Genomic DNA, 9,810 nt, shown 5'->3' on the forward strand with positions numbered 1-9,810 from the left:
AGCTTCCCTGCCCTGTTGTCTGCTGGCCTCTGGAACCCTGGATGGAGAAAACACAACTTTGGCAGTGACAGATGACATACCACGACAATTGTTAAGCATTTTGAGGATCACACTTGGGGATAGAGGTTACTTCTTGGAATATGTGGAAAGAAAGATGCAACAGAGAGAACATGCCCTAGTGGACTTCTAAAGAACTAGAAATGTTTTATTCCTAAACTTGTATAATAGTTACCCAGGTGTTTGGTTTCTTGTGTTTGTATAAAGTGTACACATACATTTCACATTGTCTTCTGTGGCTAGGTTATAGTTCACAATAATAAACACCATTAAGAAACTATCTTCACATTCTCTATTTCTTGTTAATGAATTACACTTCCTCTTTTTATTGTTTACTGACTCAAATACATTCAACCAAGTATCAAATGTTTAATCAAAAACTCCTATTATTAAACTGTATATACATAATAAACCCAATTCTTAAAAATATTCTTGTCTAGAAATAACTGAAAGGAAATACTTCATAATATTTTTCACATCTCCTGTAACGAATATCTATGTCTTTTATAATTGTGAAAAATGATATGTATCTAAAAGTACTAGTAAAAGTAACTGTAGTAAGAACTGTAGAGAAAACTGGTTTTAAGAGATTGGAATTTGCTTTCAAAAAGGCAACAAGGAATTTTCCCATCTCACATTGATTCTGTGCTCCTACAGTTGAAAGAGAGATATCACCCAGGAAGAGAACAAGAAAAATACATATTTTAAAGTAACTCACTGTAAAGAGTTTTTCTCATACATATTGTTGAATTTCATCAACACCAGAGTTCTCTTAGATCGGCAGAGCAGAAAATGTACTGATAGGTGATTCGATAAAACTCGTATTTATTGGACCCCTGTTGAGTTCCAGACACATTCCCAGGCTTTGATATTATCTCATTATTCCTCTCAGCAATCCTGGGAAGTAGGTGGCATTTTCCTATTTTATGCATGAAGAAATCGAGGATTAAAGAGGTTAAGAATTGTGCCTTAGGTCGCACAGCTGCTAAACAGCAGAGCTAGAATTTGAATCTCAATCTGACGCCAAATGCCACACTCCTTTCTTAAAGCTCCTTGTTATGCTACAACCAGAACGAACGGGAGCCTTTGGATTCTCAATCTTGTATTTTCTCTGCATTGTGCTGACTCCCTGCAGAGCTAAGATAATGCTCTTAGAAGCATCTTTAATGGTTGTTTTGACACCTTGTTTAACAGAATTTTCTTCAGACTAAACATTCTTGGCAAGGCAGTGGTTCACCCAAGTGCTTTGTTAATTTTAAAGTGCAATAAAAAATGGAAGCCCTTATTATGGGGAGGTGGTGCAGTGCAATGGAAGGAACACTTGGCCCAGAGTCCGAAGTTCCGCTTCAGAATCCCTACTTCTGCCAGCTCACTTGGAATGGCATAGGGTGAATTAACAGCTGAGCTTGTCTGACTGGCCTGCCCACTAGCCATCTTCATATGTCTCTCCCTTCTTCTCTCCCTTACAGGGTTATGAGTGTAATTGGTGTAATAAATAGCTTTGACTGCATAGGAAACAGATGTATTTTTTTCTTTCATCACGGCCTCCTGGTTTGCTCTTTTGAACTTCCTTTTTGTAGCCCTTGATAACACTTGGCATAGGTTCTATAAAGAACCGATAGCTTTTGGTATAAGAACAGTCTCATCTTGGAATTTTTAATACTGAAATAGGAAAAAGCTTTGATCCAGTCTCAAAATTTTCAGTTTTTATCCAGTTCAGGGCTTGTCTCTTTGATACCATTTGGCTGCTCAACTTCTCCCTCTCCTTTCTGCCCACCCCTCTGAAGGCAGGGATTAGAGAGGAGAAATCAAGAGAAAAGCCAATGTCTCTTCACTCACTGGGCACCATCTTTGGGACAGCATCCTTCTCCTATGGGCAGCTGTCTGGGTTCTTCGGAATGGTCACTCCCTTCACACGTCCCTCTTGTGAATACATTTTACAGCTCATCTCCTCAGATGCCCTCTTCAGCTTCACATCGCTGAGAAACTCCCTGTACTCAATTCTTACGGTTGGAGTCCTCCTGAGGGGGGCATCGACAAGATGGCTCCAGGTGGGATCTTTGCTAGAGGTCCCTTGAGCTCATGGGAAACTCTCAGGTCGTGTCTCATAAGAAGGTGACAGTGGAGTCTACTCCTCTTCTTCGCTCTCATTTCACCCTTCATCTTATCTCCAATTACTTTTTTTCCTCTCTCTCTTTGTCTCGCATAGGACAGAGAAAGCCCAGCAAGTCCACTGTAGAAGCAGATGCTCATCAAAAAATGAGACACTAACATTACCTTCTTGCCAACCCCCATCTCTACAGGCAGTTCTCCTGCGGACGTCTCCCTGGCTTACTTAGAGAGGTGGACCCTCCTCCACCTGGGAGTACTTGTGCCCTAGTTTCCTGACTCCGTTCCCCCAAATTCTCAGTATGTGTCTCTGACAGAGACTTGGAGGGGATGGGCGTAATGGACGCAGGACCAGATTTGCTGCTTTAATGAATACTGCAAGGATATATTTCAGATTTTTAGTGGTTCTCTTTAGAATGAGAAGGTACTTGGCATGTACTATTCTCAATTTAGAGATTTTTGCCTCAGCTCTCAGGCAATGAAAGAGCCTCATTTACAATTGTGTGACAATTAGAATCAATAGATTTTATGAAATACAGTAAAAATACCAGAAAGCCTTTCTATTTCTGGTCACCCAAATGTGATTTTTTTTCAATAAACATGTATATATTCAGTATTGCAATATGCATTGAAAATACAATGATGTATATAGTTGTATGCCCACTCTCAAGAATCCTCTATGAACTATTTCAGGAAACCAATAAAAACATTAAGTTGATTGGGATGACTCTAGAAATCTACCTAGTTTATATAATAGTAGAGAGGAAGTAAATGTTTAGTGGTATTATCAAGGAAAACTATTTTGAGAAACAGTAGTGCTATGAATATTATTACTACTTCAAACAATAATGGTAATGGAAATAATAATACTAACATATAGTTATTGAATAATGATCATGTACCAAGAGTGTATGCTTTACATGTAGTATCTTACATAGTCATCACAATAATCCTGTGAGGTAGAGACTATTATTGTCCTCACTTGACAGATTAGAAAAATAAGGCTTAGTAAAGGGTAAATTTCTCAACATGACAGATCTGTTTTCCTACTATCCTTGCACTTTTAACCAGTAGGCAATACTGTCTCCTTGGAACCATGGTTTGCAGGCATATTGTGAGGTAGAATAAATGCTTTCTGATAGCCGTAGCATTAAAATAAGTAGTACTTAAGAGGCTTAATAAAAGATGTTACTTTTCTGGATAGAAGAAGAATGGCTAGAACTGGGTACCATCCACCCCTACTGAATCAGCTGAAAGATGAGATTTAGAAGCTAGTCTTCATTTGAGTCTTCTTCTCTACAGGAAAGAAACATTTGGGTTCCAGACATTTGCCTTCCATTGTCTGCTTCCTGTTCATTCAAACCTGCTGACAGAGTGGCATATTTGGAAGCTGAGTTTCTGCTCTTCCTGAACTTTACAAAATGTAAGGTTGCCAGTTACTATAAGTTGAAAATAGCACCCGTATTTAGCCAAGAGTTTTCAGAGTTGGAAAGAGACTCTTGGAATTTTTTTTTTTTTTTTAAGAGCAAATGAAAAAAGCTAGGATTTTTAATAACGCCTAATAGTAAATAGAACAAAAGAAATAAGACGAGTATTTTAAAGCACACACACATGCAATGTTAAATTATATGAATAGTCTCTGTTTTCTTAGCTCACTGAAAATGATTTCCCAGAACCTTTGAGAAAGAACATAGGTACTAAATCTGATTTCCTTGAAATCCTTTTCACTTGAAATTTTATGAAGGTGCTTTATGCAGTACTGAATAAGTTGAGTCTTCTAAAAGAGTAGGTTCTGTAGCAGAAGGAATGTTGTCAGAGTTGCAAATGGTGGATGTTCAAGTATTATCACTGCCAAAAATTTAATGTAACGATTTAAACTAGCACAGACCCAAAGGCCAAACATCAAATGAAATTGGGCTGTGAATCCTGTCTTCTGGAAGAAATGCTTCCATAGATTCATAGAATGCTAAAGCTGCAAAGTAACTTAGAATTCCACTACTTTAATCTTTCGCTTTACAGGTGAGGAAACTGAGTTACAGAGAAGCTAGTATAATTGCACAAAGACAGTTTGTTTGTGACAGAAGCATGAAAAGAACCAGGATCTCATAACTCCTAGTACATCATCAACTCAGAAGTCAGCTCTTTAGCCATTTCAATAGGTGTTGATGTGGATGAAAATAATGTCATACTACAGTGATGACATAAACATATTTTGTTCTAGTAACTGTACAGCAATGTAAAGAGTTTTTAAAAATTCTTTGCAAGACTGTATTGTGAAGGTGAAACAATACGTCTTTCTTTTAAAAATGTTTGTTCCTGTATTTGGCTTACTTGCTAATAAATATTAGCCTAGTGAGCATTGTCAGTGTTTAGCTGATTTTTACATTTTAACCACACCCAGTGAGGAAAAGCCTGTTGATCTTGAAATGACATAATGACATTTGAAATGAGAATATCATTCAAGAGTTACAATCTGGCATGAAACTACAGAAGCTTTATCATACAAGAGCTTATGCTTCCTACAGAGTAACAAGTGTACAGTTTATGGCTGGTGCGCCAACTCCATGATGACGTCAACACACTCCTTCCATCTTTGGTATCCATCATTCAAAAAGTGTGGCATGTGATTATGACCTCACTTCCAGTCTCTTCTTTGCATTCCCAGCAGGTGGAAGAAGAGAACAATAAAGAACAATAGACAGAGTTGAGGTATTATTTCGGAAAAGCTAAGGTTACCCTATAATCTCCTTATTTCTCCTTTTAACTCATTGCCCAGACTATGTCTCATGAACAGCCCTGTGAACAAGGGAATCTGGGAAGTATAGGTTTTTGGCGGAGCATCTTACTGCCTTTCCCCACCCCCCAGTATTATGATTTAGTTATTAAAAAGAAGGAGAAGACTGGGCGCGGTGGCTCGCGCCTGTAATCCCAGCACTTTGGGAGGCCAAGGTGGGCGGATCACGAGGTCAGGAGATTGAGACCATCCTGGCTAACACGGTGAAACCCCGTCTCTACTAAAAAATACAAAAAAATTAGCTTGGCGTGGTGGCAGGCACCCGCAGTCCCAGCTACTCGGGAGGCTGAGGCAGGAGAATGGCGTGAACCCGGGAGGCGGAGCTTGCAGTGAGCCGAGATCTGGCCACTGAACTCCAGCTTGGGCAACAGAGCGAGACTCCGTCTCAAAAAAAAAAAAAAAAAAAAGGAGAAAATGGATATGTGGCAGGCAACTGGCCGTAATTACCACACAGAGAAGCAAATTTGGAAAAGACACTAATCCAAGGTTGAAGAGACCTGTATAATATTAGTCCCGGACTCCCAGATTTCAGTTAACTGGCTTTGCATTATTGGACTCATCGCTGAACCCCTCTAACTACTTTTTCTCTCATTTTAAAGTGTGATAATCAGATTAAGAACAATTACAAGGTAACTTTAAGAGCTAAAAATGCAGATTTCTGTTACATCGAGCTGTGCAGTCCAATATAATACCCACTAGACAGACGCCTGTGGTTATTAAAAGGTGGCAAGACTGAGTGGAAATTTTCTGTAAACTTAAAACACTTGATACTGAAGACTTAGTTGACAAAAGTAATATTAACTATCTCATTACTAATTTTTTAAATCAATTACATGTTGAAATAGTATTTTTGATATATTGGGTGAGATAAAATATATTACTAAAATTAATTTCACCTGTTTTTAATTTTTTTAAATTGTGACTCCTAGAGAATTAAAATTACATATGTAAGCCAGGTGTGCTGGCTTGTGCCTGCTACTTGCCAGGCTGAGGCAGGAGGATTACTTAAGGGCAAGAGTTCAAAACCAACTTGGGCAACACAGCAAGACCCCATCTCTAACTTTTTTTTTTTTTCTTGAGATGGAGTCTTGCTCTGTCGCCCAGGCTAGAGCGCAGTGGCGCGATCTTGGCTCACTGCAAGCTCCACCTCCTGGGTTCACACCATTCTGCCTCAGTCTCCTGAGTAGCTAGGACTACAGGCGCCCGCCACCACGCCCAGCTACTTTTTTGTATTTTTTAGTAGAGACAGGGTTTCACCATGTTAGCCAGGATGGTCTCACTCTCCTGACCTCATGATCCACCCGCGTTGGCCTCCCAAAGAGCTGGGATTACAGGTGTGAGCCACCGTGCCCAGCCTATTTTTTTTTTTTTTTTTAATTAGCCAGATGTAGTGGTGTGGACCTGTAGTTCCAGATATTTGGGAAGGTGAGGTAAGAGGATTGCTTGACCTTGGGAGTTTGAGGCTGCTGTGAGCTATGATCACACCACTGCATGTTAGCCTGGGTGACATAGCAAGACCCTGTCTCTAAAAAAGAAAATAAAAAATAAACTAGATGTGTGACCTATGTTGTATTTCTGTTTGACAATATTGACACACAGAAGAGTGCATCTGGCTTTTTGAAACACTTCTTCGATTTATATCATTCTACATATTCTTGCAAATGATCTTGGTAGTACTGAGTAATTAAGGCCGAGGTAAAACTACTTTTAAGAACTTCTGGGGAAAATGGTATCATGCATTCTGGCTTGCAAATCATTTTTTAAGAAATTCACTGGAATAACCAATAAAAATGATTGTAAAAGAAAAAGTGACAATCAACTATGGAAAAACATAACCATGTAGTAGAAAGAAAGAATTTCAGCTGGTTATATTGAGAGCACATCCAGACTGAAGGTAAAGATCAAGTCAGAACCGCCATTTTCAAGGATGCTTGGCAGTGTTACAGGACAGAAGGAAAGAATAGCCTGGCAAACAATACCAAAGTCTAAGATTTCAAGAATAAGGTAAAGAGGGAACAAGGAGAAATATTAATAATAACTTTTATATAGGGAAACAGTGGGAGAATCAGCCTCTGGATATTCACACTGTCTGTGAATCTCGGTGCCTGTAGGAGATACCTCTCAATGGTCCATCTGCATCTTCGTTCCTTTAGGCTTTCCCTTAACCAGGGAATGTCACTCTGCCCTTGCACCACAGGCCTCAAAGACCAGGGAGGAAAACCCCCAGGCGCTGGCCTCATTGAATGACAAAAGTTGGTGTTTAAATGTTTAATCCGGCTTCTTTGTCACTTGACTGATTGAGGGTGCATTTTAAACTGGATTCCGGACTTCTCCTGGAGGAATTTGGTTCTCTGTCACTCATGGTGGAACTTTCTTGATAAGACATCTGTGCTGAGTCTCTTCATTTCTCTTCCCACTTTCCCACCTCCCCACTAATCTACAGAAAGGAGAATAGCTGGTGCCTAGGGATGGGAGAAGGGGCAGGATAGGGAGTGATTGCTAAAGGGTACTAGGTTCCTTTTTGGGATTTTTGTTTTCTGGATTTTGTTTTTGTTTTTGTTTCTTGGAGGGGGAGTTTTTTAGAGACAGGATCTTACCCTGTTGCCGAGGCTGGAGTACAGTGGCACTATCATAGCTCATTGCAGCCTCAATCTCCTGGGCTCGAGTGATCCTTCCACCTCATTCTCCCAAGTGGCTGGGAGCACAGGTGCATGCCACTAAGCCCAGCTAATTTTTTTTTTTTTAATTTTTTGTAGAGATGGAGTCTTGCTATGTTGCCCAGACTGATCTTAAACTCCTGGCCTCCAGGCATCCTCCAGCCTTGTCCTCCCAAAGTGCTGGGGTTATAGGTGTGAGCCACCGTGCCTGGCCCCTTTGTGGGATGATAAAAATATTTTAGTTAAATAGTGGTGACAGTTGCACAATTCTGTAAATATGTTAAAAGTCACTGAACTCTACAGTCTGTGGATTATATCTCAATTAAGCTGTGGGGGGAGAATGCTGACCTGGTGGTTGTGCATGACTGGGAAAGAATCGTGGTTGCAAAAGTATTGGAAATATGAACAATTATGAATATTATAGTCACATAAAAGGAAATAAATGTTATTAACTTTGACAAAGAGAAAATACTGAATGATGAAGTAAGAAAGAAGGGAGAGAAAAATAAGATGTAGGATGTATGTGCTAATTTCCCAATTTTTCATTTGCAGAACTAATCTTTAACCTGTCTAAAAACAAAAAATTTAAAAATTCATATGATTCCATCCTCACTGTTTTTGATAATTACTTTTCTTAATCTTATAGAGATGTTTTTGGGAACTCATATTTATATTGATAAAAATATTTTTGAGAATTTAACCCACTTTGATTTTTTTTTAATTTAATTTTTTGTTTTTGTTTTTGTTTTGTTTTGTTTTTTGGAGATGAAGTCTCACCCTATCACCTAGGCTGAAGTGCAGTGGCACGATCTCGGTTCACTGCAACTTCCACCTCCTAGGTTCAAGCCATTCCCCTGCCTCAGCCTCCTGACTAGCTGGAATTACAAGCGTGCACCACCATGCCTGGCTAATTTTGGTATTCTTAGCAGAGATGGGATGTTGCCAGGTTGGTCTCAAACTCCTGACCTCAAGTGATTCGCCTGCCTCAGCCTCCAGAAGTGCCGGGATTACAGGCGTGAGCCACTGCACCCAGCCTTAACACACTTTTAACTGGGTTTTTTTCTTCCATTATATTTTAGGAAAATTAAATTTAATAGAAATTATTTTTTAAAATACTACATATAGAATAACCTTATATTTGCAAAACTCTTGTCTCTCCTCTTGTTCATCTTTCTCTAGAATCATATGGCAAGTAATTACTGAATTATTATTTTGTGACATATTCACTACTATGTGAACTTATTTTTTGCAAAACTCTTGTCTCTCCTCCTGTTCATCTTTCTCTAAAATTGTATGGGGACATATTGAGAATGATAGTCACTTAACATTATACATGGTAATTACCAAGAGGTTGGATTATTGGTAAATTTCTTACTCTATGCTTTGTCATTTTCTGCACTGATTAAATTTATCATGAGTTCGCAATTGTCAAAAACTAATCAAGTTGAATTTAATATGTATATGTAAATAAAAATATGTAATACACTGGCTGGGCATGGTGGCTCACGCCTGTAATCCCAGCACTTTGGGAGTCCAAGGTGGGCGGATCACGAGGTCAGGAGATCGAGACCATCCTGGCCAACGTGGTGAAACCCAATCTCTACTAAAAATACAAAAATTAGCTGGATGTGGTGGCACGTGCCTGTAATCCCAGCTACTCGGGAGGCTGAGGCAGGGGAATTGCTTGAACCCAGAAGGTGGAGGTTGTGGTAAGCCAAGATTGTGCCACTGCACTCCAGCCTGGTGACAGAGCGAGACTCCATCTCAAAAAAAAAAAAAAAAAAAAAAAAAAGTAATAGGCTGTGGAATGTGACTTTCATTATTTTCTTGGAATTGTGGATAAACAGTTAAAGATAGAAACGCTGGAGGACAAGCAATAGCTCAATTGTGTTCCCAAAAGCAGCATGGTTGGGGTATGGGTGCACCTCCAGAGGACAGGAGCCCAGGGGTAGGACAAGAGCTCAGCTGTAAGGCACATTCCTGATGCAAAGAAGAGTGTCCACCAGAAGTTCCTCAGAGTGGGGGGTTCTATAGATGATCTCTATAGAACCACAAACACACTCAGGGTCAAAAGAATGATCTTTTAGTGATCTTCAGCAACGGGAGCTCTCAAAAGAAAAGAGAACCATAAACACAAAGACTTCTCTTTTCCTTCCCCCTCTCTCCCACTTCCTTTCCTGTCCCCTTTCCTCC

This window comes from Theropithecus gelada, chromosome 15 (assembly GCF_003255815.1).
Source record: "Theropithecus gelada isolate Dixy chromosome 15, Tgel_1.0, whole genome shotgun sequence".
Lineage (NCBI taxonomy): Eukaryota > Metazoa > Chordata > Mammalia > Primates > Cercopithecidae > Theropithecus > Theropithecus gelada.